The 26,360-nt window shown below is 42.6% G+C and overlaps 1 protein-coding gene and 1 long non-coding RNA gene across 2 annotated transcripts in view; one reads left to right on the top strand and one right to left on the bottom strand.

The window, feature by feature from the left end:
• fhl3a (four and a half LIM domains 3a) overlaps positions 1–26,360 on the bottom strand; it is a 225,585-nt gene that overhangs the window by 115,432 nt on the left and 83,793 nt on the right. The gene's annotated exons all lie outside the window — the stretch shown is intronic.
• Positions 17,192–26,360, top strand: part of LOC138741539 (uncharacterized) — a 75,299-nt gene continuing 66,130 nt past the window's right edge. Inside the window, exon 1 of the long non-coding RNA XR_011343563.1 lies at positions 17,192–17,310. This is a non-coding gene — a long non-coding RNA (uncharacterized lncRNA). The remainder of the gene's footprint in view (positions 17,311–26,360) is intronic.

Here is a 26,360-nt window from a genome sequence, read left to right as displayed (position 1 = left end):
GCAGTGGAATTGCAGCGCAATTGATGGAAACATTGGAGGTGAACGATTACTAACAATGGGTACAATATTTGATGGGGTGTCAATATGCCCAAGACCTATTTCCCTTCTGTAGGACTGGAAATCTCTCCCTAAACCATGTTACCTCCTCACATTTCTGGTCCTTGGGATAATCCTTAACATTAGGCAAGCTATTGGTCATATGCCTTATGTTCTCTTCTTTGGCTCTGTGTCAATGTTATATAATTTACATGGCATGTTTCGCAATGTTGAATGTTCTACAACTTTTCATAACTTTTCCATTCCATGAAGCCATCGCACACATCCCGGTCAGCAGCCCTCCAACATGACTTGTTCCTAGAAAATTGTACGTAGTTTTTAAAGTAAGTTAGGAATTGTGTGCTTTAAGAAAAGAACATTAATTTTTGCTGGCAACGCAAAGACTTTTGAAGAGGGGGATAAAATGTGCAGAACAAAATGTAATAGAATCAATTGAGTAAGAGAGTGATTCAGAAAAAAGGAAGAAAAAGTGTATGACTCATATGGAGGGGAAGTAATGGCGCAAACGGCATGGATTGTGAAACAAAAGCAGAACACAGTCAATGAAAACAATCTGATATAAAAATTGAAAATCCTGGAAATGTTGAGCAGATCATGTGGTGTTTGTGTAAACAGAAACAGTGTGAATGCTTCAAGTCAATTATCTACCATCAAAATTGTGAATTGTACAGTACCGTGAACAGTCTTATGGCGGATATGGAAAAATATTATAAATTATAAATATGAGCACTGATGTTTGTGGTACCCCAATAGTTCCACACTGTCACCATGAAAAAGCCACTTATACTATTCTGTTTCCTGCCCATCAATAATTCCAGTACGGGAAATAATGTCTGTGACAGGGTATATAGAGGTGTTTGGGACATAAATTGGGAAAGGTTTGTTAGAGCAGGTCACACACAAACACTTTAAAACACAGAATTTTTGCAGGAGCTTTTGCAAGAGTGCTCAGACTCATGATGGACTGTTATTTACAAAAGGCAACAAATGTAACAACAGGCAGTAGCAGCTTTGTCTGGAAAAGAGCATTTACTGTCTGGATGTGATCTTTGCAGGCAGAGAGGAGAAAAATAAAGCAGGTTTTGCTCTCAGAGAAGAGGAAGTGAGAGAGAGGAGAGGAGAGGCACAGACATCGGTTCCAGAGGGACAAGCTGGCAAGCTTTGGAAGACGGCCTGGTCAAAGGAGAGGACTGGTGTTTCCCTTGGAATAGGAGGAACAGAAAGGAACTCTGTGGTGACCTGAAACAAGAAAAACTCCATCTCTCCGAAAACCAACAAGAACCCTCCTGAGTGGCAACCATTTACCTGTTAAGCACCAAAGCCTGTGAACTTTATTAATATTAACTTCTGTGCACAGTACAAGAATTGCCTGCAACCAGTGAGATTGGACTGTGAACCAAAGAATTTTGCTGAACTTACACACACACACACACACACACACACACACACACACACACACACACACACACACACACACACACACACACACACACACACTACACATATGTGCACTTAGAATTAGAAGGGGGTTAAGTAAGTTGTGAGTCAATAGAGACAAGTTAAAGTTTGATTCTATTTTCATGTTCAAAGATAATTAAAAGCAACTTTCGTTTAAGTTACCCTCTGTCGTGGTGCATATCTATTGCTGCTGGGTTCTGGAGTACTCTGGACTCGTAACACTGTCTATCCATACACTTTTATTTTACATCTTATCCTTCCATATTGAACTTTATCAAGAGTTTCTGAAAATTTAGTTGCAGCACAACTCCCTTATTTATTCCCCCAGTTACATACTCAAAATTATCCAGTTGTCTTCCCTGTTAAATATGTCTAATGTAGTTGATACTTCCTAAGAGTTGTTATCTTTTGCAAATGGTCCATAGTTTTCAGTTCTCACTCTCCCTCATTTTTTAAATTGCAGGATTTCATTTGCCATCTCCAATCGGTGGCATCTGATTGAATTCTATAAAATGCGAAGCCATGAAAATTAGAGGGGGTTTTCATTCTTTTACAGTACTTCAGTATAAAATGTAATAGCCCCAGGAACACCAGCAATGGGGGTCCTGCAACAATATGGTCAAGTTTCCCTGCAAAGGTCCGGTGTAGTACATCTCCCCTTGCATCTTAGATCACATCAGGATCCTGAGGGTGAACACTTATCTACAAGTTAATATCCTCAACATTCATTGGAGCGACTTCATCTCCAACATCGAAGTACTCGAGATGGCAGAGGCCGACAGCATCGAATCCACGCTGCTGAAGATCCAACTGCGCTGGGTAGGTCACGTCTCCAGAATGGAGGACCATCGCCTTCCCAAGATCGTGTTATATGGCGAGCTCTCCACTGGCCACCGTGACAGAGGTGCACCAAAGAAGAGGTACAAGGACTGCCTAAAGAAAGCTCTTGGTGCCTGCCACATTGACCACCGCCAGTGGGCTGATATCGTCTCAAACCGTGCATCTTGGCGCCTCACAGTTCAGCGGGCAGCAACCTCCTTTGAAGAAGACCGCAGAGCCCACCTCACTGACAAAAGACAAAGGAGGAAAAACCCAACACCCAACCCCAACCAACTAATTTTCCCCTGCAACCGCTACAACCGTGTCTGCCTGTCCTGCATCGGACTTGTCAGCCATAAACGAGCCTGCAGCTGACGTGGACATTACCCCTCCATAAATCTTTATCCACGAAGCCAAGCCAAAGAAGAAGAAAGAAGAAGAAGTGGGCATTTTGGATTTAAGTTAAACCTTTCAGAGGTGGCTTAAATATCTTTAAGTGGAAGATTCTCTGTGCAATTAGAAATAAAAGAAGGAAGTACTGGGAAATATTAACAAATCGGGCAACGTCTGTGTAGAGGGTAACAGTTAGCATTTCAGGTTGGTAGCCTTCAAAAGGCAATGGGAGGGAAAAAAGCATGTTTCAGGTCATAGGGATGGGAAGGCTGAGCTACATGCATTTGCAGGGAACATACACACAAGTGTGCTGTAAATACTCAGCAGATCAGGAAACAGCAAAGGAGAGAGAAAAACTGAGTTAATATTGCAGATAAAAACACAATGCTAGAGAAGATTTTATATACAGCAAAGACAAAGATGCATAACTAACGTTACAGGCCTGAGCCCTTCATCAAGGTACGAGCAAATTGTAGGCAGCCAGCTGAATAAAATGGTGGGGGGGTCGGGGCAAGAGGAGGAGCACAGGCCCATAGGCAAGAGGTAATAAGTAGATAGGGGAGGGAGGGCACAACAGCAAACAGGTGATGGGGGGAGGGTGCTTGGCTCTATAAATTGTGAGGGAAGGGAGACGAGAGATGGAGGAAAGGAGACAGAGGGATAGGGAAGAGAGGGAGAAGTGGGAGTGGTCTAATAGAAACTGGAGAAGTCAATGTTAATGCCATCCGGTTCGAGAGTGCCCAAATGGAATATTAGGCATTGCTGCTCCAATTTACGGGTGGTGTTGGTTTGGCAGTGTATGAAGCCATAGACAGTCATGTCAGTGTGGGAGCAGGGTGCAGACCTGCTGAGCATCTCCATCATTGTGTTTCTATTTCAATCACTGCATCTGTAGACTTTTGTGTTTTACTCTCTACCTAAATATTTCAGGTGATTTTCTGACAAAAACACAAAAAACTTGCAATGCATTCAATATTGAGATCCAAAGAGTGCCGTGACTAAGCAAATATTTTCTTGTTTGGTTAAAATGAGTGGGGATCACATAGCCTTGGACTTTAAAAAAATATTCAGGTACAGAAAATAACATACATAGATAATATTCAAATTCAAATTGCAAATGATAACTTTTAAAACTTCCAAAATAATGTAAGAGCGCAAGAAGCTTGTCCTTTTTGGATCAGTAATTATAGTTTGCTCTAGCATTGCTTCCATTTTGTTATGACTCAGTGAAGATAAGGAGCTGTTGACATAAATGGTAATAAAAACAAGTTCCTTTATGCTGCCATGGAATGGAGAATTTCACAAATTGCCAGAATTTCTTTTGACATTGACATGGACAGTAAGAATGTCCATGCAAGAGATTGGGACCTTTTTGTCAGTTTAAGTGAGGTGTTGACATAAACAATGCGGTATAAGTGGGGAGGGATGAACATTCAAAGTAAGTGAGACGTAGCAATACTTTAAATATTTTGACAAGTTTGTCTTGATTTCTCCGGAAATAGGCAGGCTGAATTGCGCGAACCATTTAAGAGCACGAAGAGTTCAGGGAGAATTAAGGCAGTTTGAATTTTTCACAAACAAAATCCCAGAATGATACAACCACTCTGAGTGCACCCAGCTGGAGAAAACGGTAGTGAGATCTGCTCCTCACCACTGTCCATCAACCCGAGAGTATTTATGTTTAAGATCAGGATCCATTTCATCAGGCTGTCGATATTCCACATCCAGGCTCAAGGATAAAGACCCACCTTTTGGAGACATTATCTTTTACTGCTGTGGGGACTGCAGGCCCCCAATATGGCACATGCCACTCAACAGTTTTGTGCAAAATTCATCCAATTTGACCTGAGCAGCAATTTATCGAGGTGAAACCTTGAAAATGTTCGTAACATTGGAACAAACTAAATCTATCCACTATCATAATACGGAGAGGGCCGCATTTGAAAGTGAAGGAAAAGATCATCTGAAAGGAATTGCCCTATCCGGCAGTAATGCCATATCCATCCTATTTCAGAGACTCCACTAACTCAGAACCTCCTGGGACCAGTGGAATTCCAGACAAAAAGCCTATAAAATGGAGGCAAGACTGTGTGCAGGCCAGAACAATAATTTTATACATAGGTTATAGGTAATCTTTTTTTTAATCCACTAATTGTAGGTCAAGTTTAGTCAGCAATATTTTCATGCTCTACATAATTTCAAAAAAAAGTGGGATTTTCAAGATGTTTTTCCATTACAGTCAGAGAAGAAGTATTGCATGTTTATATGAAGATTTACAGGCAGTAAATCTGGTGTTCAGGGGTTGGCTGATAGAAGATGGCCCTTTGGCCCACACACCTGTGCCAAGCATTATTTCCAATCAAACTAAAACTCTGCAGTCAGCGCCCGATAGGTATCCCTCCACCCCCTTCATATGCCTATCGCTACCAAGAAGCCTCTTAAATGTAACTGTTGTACTTGCTTCCATCACCTCTCAGAGCAGACTGTCCCAAGCACCCACCACCCTCTATGTAAAATATTTGCTTGCACATCTCCCTTAAACTTCCTCTCCTTCACTTTAAATTCACGTGACATTTTTGTCCTGAGGAAAAGATTGACTCTCCATCCACTCAACACCTCTCGTGATCTTGTGCACCTCTATGAGATCTCCCCTCAGCCTCCGACGCTTCAGAGAAAACAGCCCAAGTTTGTCCCATTGTTCCCCGTAACCCATGCCCTGTAAACCAGGCAATATATTGGTAAACCTCTTCTGTATCCTTTCCAAAGCCTTCTCATCCTTTCTGTAATAATTCATGATTATTGTCATAAAATAAAACAGTAAATGTAATATTACACTAAATTTCCTTTAGTCTACCATAAAGCAGACAAAGATTTGCCATCAGCAGAAAATGACCAGTATGCCTTACAGTCAGAGAAAGGAAAGCACAAAAATTATTGAATCTCCATAGCTTAACCTCCAGCACTCCCACAGCCTCTGCGGTCACACAGCCTTCAGTCCATACTACCGGCAACCTCAGCTCCAGATCCAAATCTCTTGACACGATCAGGAAGCCCTCAGTGCCCTCAGTTTCAATACCTTGTACCCTTTAATCCAGTCTCGTCCAGTGCCCAGCCTTGTGTGAGTCCTTTCACTGCAGTCGCCAGCAGTCTGCAGCCTATGTGAGTTCCTCACCTTGAGTCACCTTGAGCCTTCTGTGTGTTCTTCAGCCTCAGAGTCCCTCGCGGGTCTGCCATCGAGGTCACCATCCGATGGGTCATCTCCTATGCTTCTCCTTCACAGTTGGGGGGGGGGAAGGGTGGTCTTCCCATTTTCTGGTTCTCTGCACCAGTCTTCTGTTTCCCTGTAATCTCCCACTCCTCAAGGCCACTGCTAAACATCTTGGGCCACAGGATTTTAAAATAAACCACTGTCAATTCCCTTAACAGACTGCTTAAAGTATGTACAGAACTACTGGCAGTCAGACTGGGTGGTAGAACTCTGCAGAGGAGCACTGTCTCTGCTCCCTGCTCGCCATGGTTCCACACCAATGGCAGTGCTGCCATTAGAGTAGCTCCAACAGCGCTGCCATTTTGTTTGGGTGACCAGAACTGCACACAGTATTTCAAATATGGCCTAACCAAAGGTTTATATTGGTGAAACTATTATACTCAATAGCCCATTCAAATATACCACCTTATCTACTGATGTGACCACTTTCAAGGGAATTCTGTGGGATTCTCTCTCACTACTCCCCATCTGTAATATATATTTTTACCTTTGATACATAAAGGACCTGCTGAGTTTCTCCAGCATTGTGTGCTGTATACTTCAAAGAGCTATGGACCTGGAGTCCAAGATCCCTCAGCAATCAATACTTTTAAGAGCCCTGTCATTAACTATATACATTCCTCTTACACTTGGCCAATTGAAGTGCAACATCTCACAGTTTTCCAGATTAAACTCCATCTGTCATTTCTCTGCCATGACCTGTAACTGATTTTTGTCTTCTGATATCTTTCTATTCTCCAGTACTCCATCAATTATTGTATCATTTGCAAATTTACTAACTGATCCACCTACATTTTTAGCCCAAGTCATTTATGTACATTATGTACAAGTGTTCCAACACCAATGCCTGCTGAACAATGCTAGTCACAGGCCTACAGCCTAGCCTTTGCTATGTGCCAGACCTTTTTGTGTCCAAATTCAACATGTACCTTCTGAATCAGTGTACAAAGAGGGACCTTGTTAAATGCCTAAGTAAAATCCATGTAGACAACATCCAGTGCCATAGTCTCATCAACCATCTTTGTCCCCTGCTCAGAAAAATCAATCACATTGGCAAGTCATGACCTGCCCCTCAACAAAGTCATACTGACTGTCCCAAATCTGACCATGACTTTCCAAATGTGCAAAAATTACACCCTGAAATAACCTTTCCAATAGTTTCCCCACCTCTGATGTGAGGCTCACTGGCCTGTAGAACCTCGATTATCCTTTTTTTTTTACTTCTTAAACCAAAGTATCACATTAGCAACTCTCCAGTACTCCAGGACCTCTTCTGTCACCATTGAGGATATGCAAAGATCTTTGTTGTGGCCCCAGCAATCTCTTCACTTCCCTCTTTTAATAACCGGGGATATGTACCATCAGGCCCAGGGGATCTTGCCCACCTTTTAATAACCGGGGATATGTTCCATCAGGCCCAGGGGATCTTGCCCACCTTTTAATAACCGGGAATATGTACCATCAGGCCCAGGGGATCTTGCCCACCTTTTAATAACCGGGGATATGTACCATCAGGCCCAGGGGATCTTGCCCACCTTTTAATAACCGGGGATATGTACCATCAGGCCCAGGGGATCTTGCCCACCTTTTAATAACCGGGGATATGTACCATCAGGCCCAGGGGATCTTGCCCACCTTTTAATAACCGGGGATATGTACCATCAGGCCCAGGAGATCTTGCCCACCTTTTAATAACCGGGGATATGTACCATCAGGCCCAGGGGATCTTGCCCACCTTTTAATAACCGGGGATATGTACCATCAGGCCCAGGGGATCTTGCCCACTTTTTAATAACCGGGGATATGTACCATCAGGCCCAAGGGATCTTGCCCTCCTTTTAATAACCGGGGATATGTACCATCAGGCCCAGGGGATCTTGCCCACCTTTTAATAACCGGGGATATGTACCATCAGGCCCAGGGGATCTTGCCCACCTTTTAAAGCTCCTGATAAGACCCAACGCTCCCTCCTTCTTGATCTCAAAATGCCCCCCGATACATGAACATTCTCCTCATGATGCCCCCGTCACTGTCCGTGTTCTTCTACTTGCTAAATGCTAATGTAAAATGCTGATTTAGTGTTTTGTCCATTTCCTCTGACTCCAAGCAAACAGTAAATTTGTCCTTCAGGAGTTGTAAGCTCTCCCAAGTTATACTACTCTGTTTAATAAAAGCATAAAATGTCTTGGGATTTTCTATATCTCGGTTCCTTTTGTCCATCTGCTTAAGTTCTATCAATGCAGTCTTTATATTCCCCCATGGCCCTATCCGATTGTAGCTTCTCAGAACATCCTGGACCTGCTCAGAGACATCCTGGAACTTGGCACCAGGGAGGTAACGCATTGTCCTGGATCTGTCTTGCAGCCACAGAAACGTTGATCTGTGCCTTTCACCATAGAATCTCCAATTACTATCACTCTACCTGACTTCACCCTTCCTCACTGGGCCTCAGAGTCAGTTGTGGTTCCAATGACCTGGCCATTGCTGCTACCCTCTGATAGGTCACTACCACCCCTCCCCCAACCCAGCAGTATCCAAAGGAGTGTGCTTATCACTGAGGGGAATGGCTGTACTCTTTCCTCTTGCCCAACTGCCTGTGGCCCAGTGGTTCTCAACCTTTTTCTTTCCACTCACATGCCACTTTAAGTATTCCCTTAACCATCGGTGCTCTGTGATTAGTGAGGGATTGCTTAAGATGGGATGTGGGTGGAAAAAATAAGTTTGAAAATCACTGTTTTGATCATCCCTCATCGACTCGTTACGTGCACGGTTTCAGAACTCCAAAGGAAATGGGCCAATGACAATTTTTCTCAAGCAAAATATTTCAGTAACAATTGGGTCTGGAGCAGAGGTTCTCAACCTTCCCTTCCCACCCACATCCCACCTTATGCAATCCCTTACTAATCACAGAGCACCGATGGCATTGGGATTACTTCAAATGGTATGTGAGTGGAAAGGAAAAAGTTGAGAACCACTGCGTGTAGCCTGTGCCTTCAGTGTGACCACATTACTACAGCTGCAGTCTATGCTTTTCTCTGCCTCATGAATGATCTTGAGTCCATTTAAATCCAGGGCCAATTTCTTAACACACTAATTGAGGAGCTGTAGCCCTTCCTTTCCTTCTCCTCCCAGTGAGCCATCTTTCTTAGTCCTCTGTCCTCTCCCTCTTCTCCTTTCTTTTTCCTCCTCCTTCCACCTGCATCATCTGATTGCCTGAGGTCCTTCCCTTTTCCTCCTCACATTTTTATTTGGGCATCTGCCTGATTTTCAGTACTGAAGGGCTTAGTCCCAAAATATCAACCGCCTTGTGCTTTCTGTGATGGTTGCATGACCTGCTGAGTTTCTCCAGCATGTTTGCGTACTGCAGACGACCTCAGCATCTGAAGATTTCTTGTATACCTGCCCAGGTGTAGACTGTCCAGTTTGTACAGATCCCAACTCCCCCAGAACTAGTTCTAATTCCCCAGGAATTTGAAACCCTCCCTCCTGTATCTTGAATCTTGAATGAACACAAAGAGAGGCCATAGGAACTCACTGGGTCAGGTGGCATCAATGGAGAAAAATGGTCAGTCACTGTTTCAGGTCAAAATCTTTTTATCGAGACTAAAGTGGGAAGGGGAAATTATCCTGCATATATACTTTATATTTCCTTTTGGGATAAGGGATGATCAGCTGCAGGTTCGGGGGCCCTTAAGGTTGAAGTAGAGGACAGTGTCTGTGCAAAGTCAGTGGTGGCCAGGTGAGATCCTGATGGTGCCAGGTCTTGGATCAAGACCATATCTTCTCACCCATCAGGAAAGGCAATGTAGGCTTGCTGGGGGTTGGCATGGAGGAAGCAGACCCTCTCGACCAATGGGTCACTTGAATTTGGACACAAAAAGGGCTGGCTAAGTGATGACAGGACAGAGGCAAGTGTGTGAGATGGAGAGATAGAGAGAGAACACTGGGGAATGAGGGTAAAAGTTATGAGAGAAAAGTAGGTATGGTAAACCTCTGTTATGCCGTGATTGGCTGCTATCGATTGGACATGCCTCCCGAGACCAATCCTACCGATGGCCCCTTGCAGGCTTCCCCTTTTCATTTGCTCTGATTATTCAAGGAGGTGGTTGGTTGTTTGATAGTGGTCTAGTATTTAGTTATTAAAAGACTGATTGTTTCACTACTCAGTCTTTTGTGAATTATTGATAGTACATCAATTTTAATAGCTAAAATTTTCATAAAGAGTATGAAATTTGACATCAACACCCCGGTTGCCAGATGCTCCGAATGCTTTCAAGCTGTGGCTTCAATGCTTCAAGATCTTCTTGGTGGCGGCTGCAGGTGCCTCAGCATCAGCTTCAAGGGTCCCTTCCCCTCCTCCAACTGGAATGTCTATTTCCTGACTGTTATCTCCAACCCATGCCCTGACATTACCATGACCATGGATATCAAGGCTCTCTGTAGTATCTTCACACTTTTTGGATACCCTGGCTTTATCCACAGTGACCGGGGTCCACCATTCATGAGCGATGAGCTGGCCAGGTGCATCGCCATGAATAGGACCACCAGCTACAATGGGGTACTGGGCAAGTAGAATGGAAAAATGCCAAGGTCTGGAAGACCATCCTCCTGACACTGAGGTCACGGGGTATCCATGTCTCCCGTTGGCAAGAAATCCTCCCAGATGTACTTCACTCAATTCAGTCACTTTTTTGTATACCCAGCAACAGCATGCCTCGTGAACGGATGTTTGCCTTCCCTTGGAAATCTGCTTCAGGGACTATGCTGCCTGCCTGGCTTACCTCACTGGGACCTGCCCTGCTCTGCAAGCATGTCAGGCAATCTAAGACTGACCCATTGGTCGAGAGGGTCTGCTTCCTCCATGCCAACCCCCAGCAAGCCTACATTGCCTTCCCTGATGGGTGAGAAGACATGATCTTGATCCAAGATCTGGCACCGTCAGGATCCCACCCAAACACTACTGACTTTCCACAGACATTTTCCCCCACTTTGACCTTATGGGCCCCTGAACCTGCAGCTGACCACCCCTTACCCCAGGCAGACAATGATGTACCCTCACCACACTCCCTTCCATCCCCACCTGTCCCCACCCCTCAGCGATCTGTTAACAGGCCAACTCCTCAACCTGATCATGACACTACGGCAGCCCCTCCCCCCAACTATTGCCACGTCATTTGCTGTGACAGAGGAGATCCCCTGAGAGACCTCATCTATAAAGTATATAGTGTACAGTTGTTTTAATCTCTTTTGTCCTCACTCTGCAGGATTCTTCTTAAAAAGGAGGGGTGAAAGTAATAAACCTCTGTCACACTGTGATTGGCTGCTATCAACTGAACACGCCTCCTGAGCCGATCTTACCCATAGCCCTTTGCAGGCTACCTCTTTCCATTTGCTCTGATCAGTCGAGGAGGTGGATGGTTGTTTGATAGTGTTCCAGTCTTTAGCTATTAAAAGCCTGATTGTTTCACTACTCAGCCTTTTGTGAATTATTGATGGTACATCAGTGGGTATAGGAGCAGGCAAAGGAGAGATGGAACGAGTAGAACCCCATCCCTGTCTGGTTCCACTGCTTACATATCTCTTCCATCTGATTCTGTGTCCACTTTTCTCTCTAACCTTCCCTACCCCACCTCCAGTGTCTCACCATCCATCTCACCTCTCAGCAACCTTTCAGCTCTTGGCCACTCCCCAGCACTGCCCCCATTTCCCCTCTTTATATAATTATCCCAAGTTTGACTAATATTTACTCAACAATCAACATGATAAAACAAACAGGTTTTCTGATTATCACCACATTGCTGTCTGAGGGAGCACAAATTGGCTACTGCTGCTTCATAGCCCTGGCCACATTTCATAAGTCCATCATGGTCCACAGAAAGCCTGATGAGTACCACATGAATGATCATAAAATATATACTCAGACGGGCAAGTTCTAAATCACTTCACCCATAAAGAGTCAGGGAATCTGGCAAATGTTAACCCCTTACAAGCAGGAGAGGGTCAGGAGATAAAATTTTCAAAATTCTGGTGCCAACACTATCCCTGGGAGAGCAACCCCATTTCAAGTTACATTGAAGTCTGGCTATCAGGCAACCAATGGGCCTACCACCAGAGTTGAGACTGGCCAAGCACCTCCAAGGTCAGCAGTCATGTAAGCAGGATTCCCAGAGATGGAACTTCACCATAACCCTGTCCTTGAAGGTGAAAGGACCACAGGTCTCTGCAGCACAGTTTGTATCTCCCATCTTCATGAGCATATCTCCCTCGCCTCTGGCCAACCCTGAGGCACATTCTTCCTCGACCCAGAATGCCATCATGTGCATGGTGGCTGAAGGCCTGTTTTGGCATTGCATTACTCCATGACTATGACTGAATTCCCTTGGCACTTATGAGATGAAAAATGCATGAATTCTCCAGAGTGCCCTGGCTGGCATTCTTCTTCTGAACAACTTGTAAGACAGATTCTTGGTCTGCTTGTAATGAAGGTTTGTTGTATGCAAATAGGTTGTGGTGTTCTCTACATTACAGCAGAAACTAGACTTTATTAGTAACCAACTGGATGAGATTGTGAGATTGCACAAAGACATGTACATTTTCATGTAAATTCCAATCTTTCCCTCCATTCCATTGTTTTGGGGGTGGGGTGGAGGGTGGAGAGACAAGGTTAGAATTATAACTGACATTGATTTTCATTGAATACTGAACACTGAAATCGCTCATGGATGCATCGTGAAACATGATCTGCTCATCAAAATTCGAGAGCAGCCAGTGTGTTTAAACATAAAATTACTGTGAAGTGTAATCTACAGCCACACTTACAGTCAGCAGATTATTCAATACGAGGAGGCATCAAAGTCCTTCTGCTGTTCAAGCATCTACAAATTTCCAATGCTGCAAAGAAAATCTGTTCAAATGTTTTTTCTTTCTATCCAGAGAACCAGATGTCTGTGGGAACACTGGCTGGGACTCAGACGTCTCCAGGAACACTGACCGAGGCTCGTATGTCTGCGGGAACACTGACAGAGGCTCAGATGCCTGCTGGAACTCAAGTCATTTATGGGAACACTGATTGAGACTCAGACATCTACAGGAACACTGACCAAGACTCAGACACCTGCTGGAACATTGATTGGGACTCAGTCATCTGTGGGAACACTGACTGAGGCTCAGATGTCTGCTGGAAAATTGATCGGGACTAATCATCTGTGGGAACACTGACCAGGTCTCAGATGTCTGCAGGAACACTGAATAAGACTTACAAGTCTACAGGAAAACTAACCATGACTCAGACGCTTGCGGGAACACTGACCTTGACTCAAATGTCTGTGAGAACACTAACTGAGACTCAGGCATCTGCAGGAACAGTGATTGACTCACATTTCTGCAGAAACACTGACTGATCCCCAGTCAACTTACTGTCATCAAATGAACTATAAGTGTGTGTATATCACACATGTTCTAATGGCATGTAAATATATTGAACAAGTTATTATAGGATTCCACAGAAATGTATTTTCATTGCACAGAAAAGAAAAAAAATCGATACTTGCAATTTATATCAACCAGAATCTGAAAAGCAATATTTTAATGTCTCAGTTTCTTCACTCTCAGATCAGGCAATTTTTAACTCCAGATCTTCCAAGATCATGGACGCATCAGTGTAGGACACTCAAAACAATCTTAGATGATTCCCTTCAAGAAGACAAAGCTCAGCTAATGAGGATATTTTATGTACTGGGGATTGAAAATAAATTTCACAAGTTCCCGCTCTTAATTGTTTGGGAGTGAATGAAGTTGGAATCTGTATGTGATCAAATATCTACTTCTTTATAACATCTCCTAACTCTCCGTTCATTTGCTTCAGCCATCCCTTTGCTCCATCTAACTTTGATGCTTTATATAAAAACAAAACCTGTTTACCCAGCTGTTCCTATGCATCGCACACTCAGGTCACAGTAACCTGAACGAAAAGCAATATCCAAGGGTTTGTTTGGAGCCCCTTCTTGTTTTAAGTTCTTGTGCCAGACAGTATTAAGTTGCCAGCCTGATTCATGCACTGGGTCCCCTTCACAGCTGAAAATGCAAGACTCCAAGCAACCTGACAGAGCTGTTGAGTTTCAACTGGTCCATCAATGTTAATCCAGTCACCGTTTTAAAATGTAATGTGCTCCATCTCTGATGTTTTTCAATGTGCAAATTTCATACCTTTTGGGAATTGATGGCTTCCTGAAAATGCCTATCGTTGATTCTATGGCTGCTAAGCATTGATCTTTAATGATACAATTTGGAACTCTATTAATCAAGCATCAAAATATTCCAGTCCTTTCCTCATTGACATGTAAATGCATCAAAAAGCTCAGGCTGCATGGAGGGGCCAGGAACAATGTGTTGACTGGGATCTTATGATAAGCAAAGGCACAGATCATAAACAAGATTTAACAGTACATCTGTCACTTTGAGCCAGATAATTATGTACTCAACAAAAATTCCTTTGCTAATTTATGGAGACCATTAATTTACTGATTCCTAAAATATACCTATAGACCAAACTGTGACTCTTAGCTATTAAATGCTTGATGTTTCTTGTTGATGGAGCTGTGGTGTAAATAGATAATGTCTACTTCCTGGATATCAGTAATTTATTCAATCCTACATGTTCCACAGATTAAAATTATTCCCAGTCTTGTCCCATTCTCTCATTACTTGTAAGAGCCTACAGTTTCACATGCCACCCACCCCAAAATCTCTAGCACTTTGCCCATTCACTACATTTTTAAAAAAAATTAAGGATGTAGGTAAATGGGGAGGATGGAATGAAGCAGAAAGGAAGGATACTCCTATAAATACTCAGCCTCTTCCTTACCTGAGGCAACACCACCTTCCCAGATCACCAACAGTCAGGAAGAGATCCCAGTGAATTTTTATTTCTTTTTTCCAGCACCCAAGAGACTTAAATCCATTGTGATTCCTCTCTCTGCGCTATCCTACAAGCAGCTGAAATGACTGAGCTTGACGTTGGATTTTCCCCTCCAATGTTTTACTTTTCACTTCCTGAAACTATAAAACTGCACTGGACCAGATGTCTCAGATGTCTGCAGTGCTACAGTTCTCCACATGCCAACCTTGGGAGTGATCAACCGGCAGGAGCGCCCTGGGACACAAGCTGAGTCGGATTCTACACATGCATTATCTTCATAAACGAAGTGAGGCACAGCATAGGGTGAGTGGTTGATTGGCATGGCTGGCAGCGCATTTGAACATAAATTGAGTCTTCAATCTTTCACTAGTAGACTGTGTCCCAGACTGCATGCAATAAAATTCCAGAATATCATGCACCTAGCAAGTGGATCTGGAGCTCATGTTGCGGATGGTTTGATTTGGAGTCTATGCAGCTGAAGAGGCTGCAAGTACACTGGAGGCGACTCCACGGGCACTCAGTGTCAATGAAGGAACTCTCTTTTGCTTCCTGTTCTCCTATTGTTAGGGGCACAAGGCAACTCTTTGTTCTTATGGTAGGCAAAAGCTGAAGTATATCATGTACATTACATTTTAATGTATTATTACATGACAATAAAAGGAACTTCTGAACCTTTGAATGTAGATACATAGCAAGTCAAAAGATAACGATTCTCAGCTTGCTTCCTCTTCGTTTTTAAGATAAGGTATTTTTGTCCATGCCAGGTTATACTTTCATTGGTAAGGTGCAAACAGCTTTTCAATACAAAGATTTATATAATTAAAATTAATTGTATCTTTTAAATGAACAACATCTATCATCTTGTCTAGTAAATGTTTTTCAGACGAAAAGTTAGTGACCTAATCTACTGACTCCGTTTCTCTTTCTACACAAGCTGTCTGACCTGCTGAGTGTATCTAACATTTTGTATTTCTACTGCTGGAAAGAATCGGAATCAGAGTTTATTGTCATGAAATTTAGTGTTTTGCTTCAGCATCATAGGGCAAACATTCATATAATAAATGTTATATGAATAACATTTATTATCTCAAAAAATTTCACGAAAAGTAAGGCAATGTCTTTGGTTCATCAGGAACCTGATGGCAGCAGGGAAGAAGCTGTCCTTGTGCCATTGAATGCTCGTCTTTAGGCTCCTGTACCTCTTTCACAATGGTAACAGAGTGAAGAGGGCATGGTTGGGGTCTTTGAGGATAGAGGCTACTTTTTAAGATACCGCCTCATGTAGATGTCCTTGATGGAGTGAAGTCTGATGCCTGTGATGTTGCAGGCCGAGTTAACAACCCTCTGGAGTTTATTCTTGTCCTGAGAGTTGGCACCTCCATACCAGGCAGTCATGCAACCAGCCAGAATGCTCTCCATGGTACACCTGTAGAAGTTTATGAAACTCTAAGGTAACATACTGAATCTCCTCAGACACCTCACAAAGAATAGCTGCTGGAGGGCCTTCTTTGTGATTGCATCAACATAGAGGCTCCAGGTCAGATCCTCAGATATGTTGACACCCAGGAATTTGAAGTTCCTGACCCTCTCAACTACTGAGCCCTCAATAAGGATTGGGTCAAGTTCCCCTGACTTCCTCTTGAAGCCTACTATCATCTCCTTGGTTTTGTTGACGTTGGGCACAAGGTTGTTGTCATTACACCATTCAACGAGCTGATCTATCTCCCTCATTCACTTCCTCATTGCCATTTGTGAATCTGCTGACAACTGTGGTGTCAGCGAACTTGCAGACGACATTGAAATTGTGCCTGGCCACACAGTCGTGGGTATATAATGAGAAGAGCAGTGGGCTAAGCATGCATCTCTGAGTGCACCTGTGTTGATAATCAGTGAGGAGGAGACGTTGTTTCCAAATCGAACTGACTGTGGTCTTCCGATTGGAAAGTCAAGGATCCAGAAGCAGGGCGGGGGGTGGTGGGGGGGGGGGGGGGGGGTGGTGGTGGGTACAGAGGCCCAGATTTTATCATTTCTTGACCAATACTGAGAGAATAATGGCATTGAAGGTTGACTGATAGTCAATGAAGAGCAGCCGTATGTATGAATTATTGTTCTTGAGATGACTTAGAGCTGACTGAAAAGCCAGAGACATTGTATCTGCCGTGGAGAGATTGTGATGACAAACAAATTGCAGTGGGTCCAGATCTTTGCTTACGTACATGTTAATTCTGGCCATGACCAGCCTCTCAAAGCATTTCCATCACTGTAGAAGTTAGTGGTACTGGGCGGTAGCAGCTCATACAGCTCTTCTTGGGTACCGGAATAATTGATGCCCTTTTGAAGCAGGTGGGAACCGCTGACTGCCACAATGAGAGGTTGAAAATGTCCACGAGCACTCCAGGTAGGTGGTTGGTGCAGACTTTCAGGACCCTGCCAGGTATGCCGTCAGGGCCTGACGCCTTGTGAGGGTTCACCCTCTTGAATGATGTTCTGATGGTATCTGCTTGTACACTGGGGATAGAAGTAGAGCCAGGTGATCAGACTCACGATATGGCTTGGTAAGCATTTTTCATGGTGATGTAGCAGTTGGTGAGAGCATTGGTTCACATGTGATGTGTTGGTGTAGTTTGTGAGAGGCTTCTTCAGGTTGGCCTGATTGAAGTCTCCCACAATGATCGGAAAGTCGTCAGGATGTGTCTTTGTGATCTGAAATTTAAATATAAAGTGCTGACTCTCAGAACCCATTGTGCCCAAGGTTTCTGCTGTACAATGAGAGAGTACCGCAAGCTATGGCGAGGGCGAGGGCTGTATCACCAGCACACACTAAGTTGGGCAAGCAAGGCTCCATGCGAGTAGTCACAGGGAAACAAGATCCCAAAGGACCATGGTAAACTTTAGACTCAAATCAAATCAGTGAGAATAGCAACTATTTCTGAAATGTACACAGTTTTCATTCTGTAATTATCTGCATTAGCTTTAAGATTTCTCTCTGTGGTTTCCTCTCAATGATCCGATTCTTGGTACTTAATGACATTCTACTGCCAGTACAACCCAGTCCTTGAAAATGTAACAGAATTTGCACTCCCTGTCGAGGTGAAGGTTCGTCTTCTGTTAACCGCAGATGGGCTTACGTGGACTTGAAATTGTGCTACACTTCCAAAGTGTTAATTCCAGTCTTCATTCACAAACCTAACACAGCACAATCAAGCAGTGCAATAGGATGAATTTATATATGAATTGTTCCATCCTTAACAACATTCATTGATTTAAGTCAAGGAGGGAGATTCAGGGTCATCCTGTGCTGTGATTAGTGGGTTCAGGGAAAAAGAATCATGAAAATAGGTAGACTTAGAATAAGCCAAACAATCCCAGGATTATGGCAGAGGACTGCGGTTGAGAGTTGGGGCTTTTAATCCATCGAGTATGTTCTGCCTTTCATGCTGATGTACTTTTCCTCTCAACCCCATTCTCCTGTCTTCGCCTCATAACCTTTGTCACACCGCTAATCAAGATATTTAAATAAACATTTCATTAAACCCAATGCTATCTGGGCAACAAATTCCACAGACTCACCACCCTCTAACTGAAGAAATTTCTCTTATCTGTTCTGAAGAGATGTTCTTTTATTCTAAGGTTGTGTGCCCTCTGGAGCTTGACTTTCTCTGTCTGAGGTTAGTGAAAGGTTGGAAATCTCCAACCGGGGCCTCAGGATTATGATGGGGACAAGAGAATCAGGCAGGGATTGGGGTATCGGAGGAAAGAGTTTGGGCCTCCTGGGGTCAAATCAGGTAAATGGGAGGGTCAGAGAGTGGGGAGGATCATGGCTTTCATGGATTATTCAACTATCTGAAAGGTACAGTGTAAAGAAGGTCATGAAGGACAACTGAAGACAAAGGATTTACCCAACCTGGGCCACAGTCTAGTGTTGCAATATGAAAAACTAATTGTGCAAGAGTTATTGCAGTGGTCTCTCCCAAAGCACCTAACTCCATACCCTAGCAATGTGGAATATTTCCATCTGGGGCACTGTGAGGCAGAAACTGTATCAACATCATAATGCCTGGCAGTGCCTAGTCAGATTTCACTGGATAACAAAATTTTTCAAAAGGTTTGCTTCCAGAAAAAAAAATTGAGGATTATGATGGACAGCTTCAAAGATAATTTCAGATTTGCTGTATCACGTAGGTTGTTGGAGAAACATTAAATTAACTTTTATTGAATTTAGCATGTTTAATCAATACTAAAAAAAGGATGGAATACACCTGAACCCAAAGGGGTCCAATATCTGGGCAGGCAGTTTTAATATGGCTGTTAAGGAAAATTTAAATAAATTTTGTAGGGTGATGGGAACCAGAGTGTCAGAGCTGATGAAGGGCAAAATAGAAATAAACCAAGGACAGTGTGAAGCAAGGATGACAAGAAGGTGATGGGACAAAATTGCAGCTGGAGGGATGATAGAAACACAGTGCATTCAAATACTGGTCTAAAGGTATTGTACTTAAAAACACACAGCATTAGAAACAAGGTGGATGATCTTGCAGTACAGTTAAAGATTGGAGGGTATGATTTTTGTGGCCATTACTGAGTCATGGCTAAAGGATGGGTGTCATTGGGAGCTGAATGCCCAAGGATACACGGTGTTTTGGAAGGATAAGCAGGTAGGCAGGTAAACAACAAAATTAAATCATTGGAAAGAAGTGAGATAAGATCAGAAGAGGTGGAATCCTTATGGGTTGAGTAAATGAAAGTAAAAGGCCTCCAAACAGCCAGATTATGGACTACAAAATACAACAGGAAATGAAAAAGCCATGTCAGAAAAGTACGGGCTCCCAGGAGGAAGTTTGTGGAATGCCTATGGGATGGCTTTTTGGAGCACCAGGGGATCAGCTGTTTTGGATTGGGTGCTCTTGAATGAATCAGAGGTGATTGGAGAACTTAAAGTAAAGGGACCTTTAGGAGGGAGGGATCACAATATGATTGAGTTCACTGTGAAATTTGAAAAGGAAAAGCTAAAGTCCAATATGTCATTATTTCAGTGGAGTAAAGGAAATTACAGTCACATGAGAGAGGAACTGGCCAAAGTCCATTGGAAAAGCTCTCCATTAGGGAATCCAGCACATCAGCAATGGCTGGAGTTTCTGCAAAAAAATGTGGAAAGTGCAGGACAAAAAAGAAAGTCATCAATAGAAAAAAAATGAGACAATAATGGCTGATGGAGGAAGTTAAAGCTGAAGTAAAAGCAAAAGAGAGGTCATAGAAGGAAGCAAAAATAAGTGGGAAGATAAAGGGCTGGGAAACTTTTAAAAACTTAGAGAAGGCAGCTAAGAAGGTGATTAGGAAGGAAAAGAGAAATTATGAAAGGAGGTTAGTAAATAATATCAAAGAGGATTCAAAAAGCTTTTTTTAAAGTATCTAAAGAACAAAAGAGAAACAAGAACAGACATAGAACCATCAGAAAATAATGCTGGAGATATTGTAATGGGAGACAAGGAGATGGCAGAGGAAATTAACGAATATTTTGGACCAGTCTTCACGAGAGAAGATATTAGTCATTTACCAGACTCTCAAACAGGATAGATGGGGAGAAGCAATGGATGTTGTGTACTTGGACTTTCAAAAGGCCTTCAATGAGGTGCCATATGTGAGGCTGCTTAACAAGACGAGAGCTCATGGAATTACAGGAAGGATACTAGCTTTGGTAGAGCATTGGTCAATAGGCAGGAAACAGACAGTGGGAATAAGGGGATTCTACTTGCGTTAGTTGCCTGTTACTACCTGTAGTGATGTTAATTAGGGGGCAGTTGGGGTTACTTCTTTAAACGATGTATATAAATGATTTAGATAATGGAATAGGTAACTCTACGGCTAAATTTGCAGATAACACCAAAATAGGGGGTAGAGCAAGTGGTGCTGAGGACACAAAAAGGCTGCAGAGAGACTTGGATAGATTTTTAAAAATGGTCAAAGAGATGGCAGGTGAACTACAATGTTGGGAGGAGTACAGTCATATACTTTGGTACAAGGAATAGACCAGCAGACTATTATTTAGATAGGGAGAAAATTCAAAATTCAGAGAGTGCAAAGGGACTTGGGAGATCTTGTGCAGGATACCCTAAGGATTAACCTCAAGGTTGAGTTGGTATAGTATACAAGAGCTGGGATGTAATGATGAAACTCTATAGGCACTGGTGAGACCTCACTTGGAGTACAGTGTACAGTTTTGAGTGCCTTATTGAGAAAGGATGTGCGAGCATTAGAGAGGTTTCATTGAAGATTTTCTAGAATGATACCGGGAATGAAACGGTTAACATATGAGGATTGTTTGTTGGCTCTTTGCAGTGCAGAAGGATGAGGGAGGACCTCATAAAGGCCTGGATAAAGTAGATGTGACAAAGTTGTTTCCCTTGGTTGGGGAGTCTAGCACACGGGTCACAATTTCAGGATGAAACGGCATCAATTTAGGATGGAAATGCAAAGAAATTTCTTTAGCCAGAGGGTCGTGAGTCCGTGGAACTTGTTGCCACAGGTGGCAGTGGAAGTGAGGACATTAGGAAGACAAGAACTGGCAGGTATTTGATTAGTCAGGGGATCAAGAGTTACAGGGAGAAGGCTGGGGAGTGGTGAGTGATGAGATCAGCTCATGACTGACTGGCAGAACAGGCCCAATGGGCTGATTGGCCTAATTCTGCTCTAATACCTTGTCATAATGATGCTGACACATTGCGTTAGTTAAACCGACCTAAAAATGTTTTGCCACTGATTTTTGTTTTTACTCAGCGTCTGATGCCTCTCGTGTCAGTGTCCAACAATCGTGGGTCAGCATTGAGGGATTCCAGTTGCCTTGATACCACTTTTCCATGGTCGCAATGTGTTCATGATACTTTTCATCATGTTCGTCACTGACTGCACCAACATAAAGAGGGAAGAAGTCCAAGTGCGAATGTAGAAAATGAATTTTCAAAGGCATGTTGCACTTTAAGGTTTTATATGCTTGAAGCAGACTTAAAATATGACAGGAAGTAATAAAAATAGGTTATATCTAAAAATAAATGATATGTGGTCGGAAATTTTTAAGGTGATTTTTGTGATAAAATCCATAAAATATATCCAAAACTGTTCAGGAAGCAAAATCTAGTGACTAAAAAAAAAACTAAGAAATAATTGCTGTGGCATTTCACTCGAGAAAACTATTACGTATTAATTGGATCATGTTGTTAAAGACAGCATTTATTGGGTTTGAAATCTAGATTAAACCAATGATAAAGATTGAGGAATCTTACTAAACTGCCTTTTGTGGAATATAATTGGATGCAACTCGGTTAATGGGAAATGCTGGTTGAAACATCAGACACACACAATCCTGTACTCAGTTGATGGCACTAGCACGCTTCAATAATATTATTAGGAATAGGAACTTCATTTCGGGAAGGGCAAAGGGCAGCTGCCACTTCTTTTTGCCAGGTCATTCTGACCAGATTATAATCTTCTCTGCTTAGTTTGCAGAGGAACCTGGAACAATTTTATTCCACTGAAGGAATACTCTCAATTTGTGAAAGTGCAGTAAAACCTACCTTAAAATTTCAGTGGTGATATAAACAAGCACTTTATTTCTATCACAAAATTAAGTAAAATGAATTTTCCATTAATGGTTGCAACATGCATAGCGTGTTTATTCAGTTCTGAGAAAATTGAATAACTAGAATTGCTGAAATTTATTGATTCTTCCTTCTACTTACCTGAAAGGAATGATTCCTGGTGGAATATTATAATAATATCATTTTTTTTTTAAATCCTATAGGAAATTGGAATAAAAGTCAAACATATTGTACTTTGAGCCATTTTGTTCAATAAGATCAAGACTAATCCTGATTTTTACTTTTCTGATGAATCTCCATATATCTTGATCCATTTCATGTCCAGTGAACCTTCTTAATGACTGAATATTCACAATTCACAGGGCTTTGTCAGAGAGAACACTCTGAATGAAGTAATTTCTCCTAATTTCAGTCCCAAATGGCTAACCCTTTACTCCCTGGTTCAACACTCCCAAGCTACAGGAAGCTGTCTCTGAATGTCTAACCCAGTGCTTCTCAATCTTTTTCCTCTCCACTCACATCTTCTTTGGCTTGGCTTCACGGATGAAGATTTATGGAGGGGGTAAAAGTCCACGTCAGCTGCAGGCTCGTTTGTGGATGACAAGTCCGATGCGGGACAGGCAGACACGGTTGCAGCGGTTGCAGGGGAAAATTGGTGGGTTGGGGTTGGGTGTTGGGTTTTTCCTCCAAGGACCTCGCTGCCACGTCCCAGCTTGCTTGGCCACGGCACACGAACCATGGGTGTAAAGGATGGGGCCAGTACTGCGCACACTGCACTCCACCTAAAAGCTCCTTTGCGCAGGCCCGAGGACATGTCCACGTCCTCCCCCTCCACTCACATACCACTTTAAGTAATCCCTAAGCCATAGGTGGTCTGTGATTAGTAAGGGATTGCCTCAGGTGGTATGTGGGTGGGAAGAAAAATTTGAAAACCACTGTTTTAATCGTACCTAATTGACTTGTTATGTGCATGGTTTCATAACTCCAAAGGAAATGGGCCAATGACAATTTTTCTCAAGCAAAATATTTCAGTAATTCTGACTCTAACCTGTAAATCACTTCTGGAATCTTAGGTTTCATTTTTCAAAAAGCTCCATTGGGTACAGTCCCTTCCTCCTCAAGTTCTTGTAAAACAACCTTGGCCTCAATACGTTTCAATCTAATTCAATGATGCATGAGAGGAATTAGTGTGACCTTGATGTTGTAAAGTTAGGTGGGAGAGTGAGTTGTGTGGAGGACTTTCTGCAAAGGCGCGTAGGAAAAAAAATGAAGCTGTCACAATGCAGCATATGAAATACAAATTGTGAAATCAGAAAGCAAAAATCATGTGGGAACTTGAGAGAACTTTAATTTTTTTTAATTTAAATTTTTTAATTTATAAAAAATTTAGACATACGGCACGGTAACAGGCGATTTTGGCCCACGAGCCCCTGCCGCCCAAATACACCCAATTGACCTACAACTCCCAGTGTGTTTTGAATGATGGGAGGAAACTAGAGTCCCCAGAGGAAACCCACACAGATATGGGGAGAACATACAAGCTCCTTACAGACAGTGTGGGATTCGAACTCCGGATCTGATCGCTGGCATTGTAATAGCATTTTGCTAACTGCTACACTAACCATGCCAACCATAGGAAGGGAAATGGCATATAATGTTCCTTCCACAATGAGATTTCTAAAGTTCTTTACTGGCTAAACCATAGTCCTAAAACATGAAAGGCTTGAGTAAATATTTAGTTCTTGTCAAGAAAAAAAACTAACAAACCACACTGGTTCATCCCAATAAAAGGCCTGACTAGTACATAAAAAGTAATGAGTTGGGGGCCAAACACAGGAATACCCTGGATTTGGGCTAGGAACAGTAGTAAGCAGGAGAACAAGGATGGCAACTTCCTTGATGGGAGGACAGAAATGAGTTGGATGGGCTTTTCTGCACCCAATTTATCTTATGATCTTACGAATTGACTTTATTCCCAAATTATCTTCCACCCTGAAGGGCAGGAGTTCTACATCCACCATAACTTGTTATTGAAATTGCTGAGATCATTGTGGAGCCTCATTGTGGGATTGCCTAAATTGTACCATGTGTTTTGGCTGGAAATGAGCAAAAGTCTTTCAGATAGCTGCCTGCCACATTCCACACTAAAATACCGTAGCTGTTATGCTAACATTACATCACCTGCAGTAAATCCAGAGGGTCTAAATGGGGAAGAATACAGTGCACTATAGAAATTACATCCACATTCTAGAAATGCTCAATAACCAATTCAGAAACATTCCACCTGAAACTATCCACTAAAGAGAAGGAAGCATTTTTTAAAACCCCACAAATTAAATATTTATATATTTAAATAGTAAATTTGAATCTCTGGCAGCACCTGTGGCCTGTTGTGTAAATATGGGCCCAGATGTAGCATTAACCAGTTTAGATCAGAAGGTCCAGAATTCAACAGGTATTTATCTCATATGGTGCAGAAAATTGTCTCCAGCTACTTTCAGACAACTTGAAGAAAAGTGACTGCAAAGCCGAAAGAGCAATTAGGAGGGGATTACCAGATTTTCTCAAAGTGATACAGCTTGAGAAATTACTTTCCGAAGAAGAGAAGGCCATATGGAGGTAATGCCCCAGAGTAGAAGGGTGGGGTAAGAGTTACCGTAACACAGATACAGTGTGTCTGAGTGGAAGTGAGGTGTTATAAATACAATTGCTATCTATGAGTAAAGGGGTGGGGATGTGGGGTGGCGGGGGGGGGGGGCAAACGTACATGTATGAAACATCCAATTTAGAGCAGAGGGTGGGGTTGTTAGCCTGGTGTGAGAGACTTCATCTTACATTTAATAGCACAAGTAAAGGCCTTTTGTGCAATCTCAGTCCCATTCTTGATCACCTTATTTTTCTGTGCCATTGCCACCTATTTCCTTCTCCAGTCAGGATTCTCCTGCAAAGCCAAAATCTAATCCAAATGACTACCTCAGCCAGAATACTGAACCTACTTGACCCAGCTCCCATGTGGGACCTTGTCAAAGGCCATGTGGACAACATCCACTGCCTTTCCTTCATCAAAAATCTCTTTAAAAAAAAATCTTTTCATATTATGGCTGCTTTTCCAAGACAGTGAGTATAGATGGGAGGGTCAATGATAGATGGGGTGGAGGGAGGGTTATGTGATGGCCTGAGCTGAGCTCACATTCTTGCAGATGTCAGGCCTGAATTTGGATTCTCGGAAAGGTGACAAAGTACTTACTGACTGTTGTTCTGCAAACAACGGTAATTAATGGTGTCTCTGTCAGCCTTACAGCCAGCAGAAGACAATTTTGTGTCATATTACGTTTTGTGCTGTTACATTACAATAAAGGAATATTGAATCTTGAAAGAATGAAATTCAAATGGAAATTTAAAAGTTCAGCTACTCATGAAAGGGCAATGACTTGAAACATTAGACTCAAATTTTAACCAGGCTTCTTCTTATTTGCGGTTCTCATTCATCTACCAATTAAACCCATCTGCAGGTTAACTGGATCCCCCCCCATGGAAGCTTCATCTGCTCCAAACAATGATGGACCTTCCAGTTATCAACTTCTTCATAAGCTCCAAATGAGCTGAGTGGCAAAGGCGAAATTAAAAATGATCATGATTAAACACATCACTAAAAAAATGCATTTAGATTAAATAAAAATAAAAAAAATAATGCAAATTACATGGAATTTATCTTTCTCCTTCATAGTTAATCCTCTCCATTAAAACAAATGGAGTAATTGAACGGCATCAGGTGAAGGGTCCAGCACCAAAATGCAGGAGTAATAGCAGGTGTGGTGAGCTGTACAGAGGCATGGCCAGCACTGTCACTTTGTAC

Source organism: Narcine bancroftii, chromosome 8 (assembly GCF_036971445.1).
Source record: "Narcine bancroftii isolate sNarBan1 chromosome 8, sNarBan1.hap1, whole genome shotgun sequence".
NCBI classification, from domain to species: domain Eukaryota; kingdom Metazoa; phylum Chordata; class Chondrichthyes; order Torpediniformes; family Narcinidae; genus Narcine; species Narcine bancroftii.
This window is presented reverse-complemented; position numbering and strand designations above follow the sequence as displayed.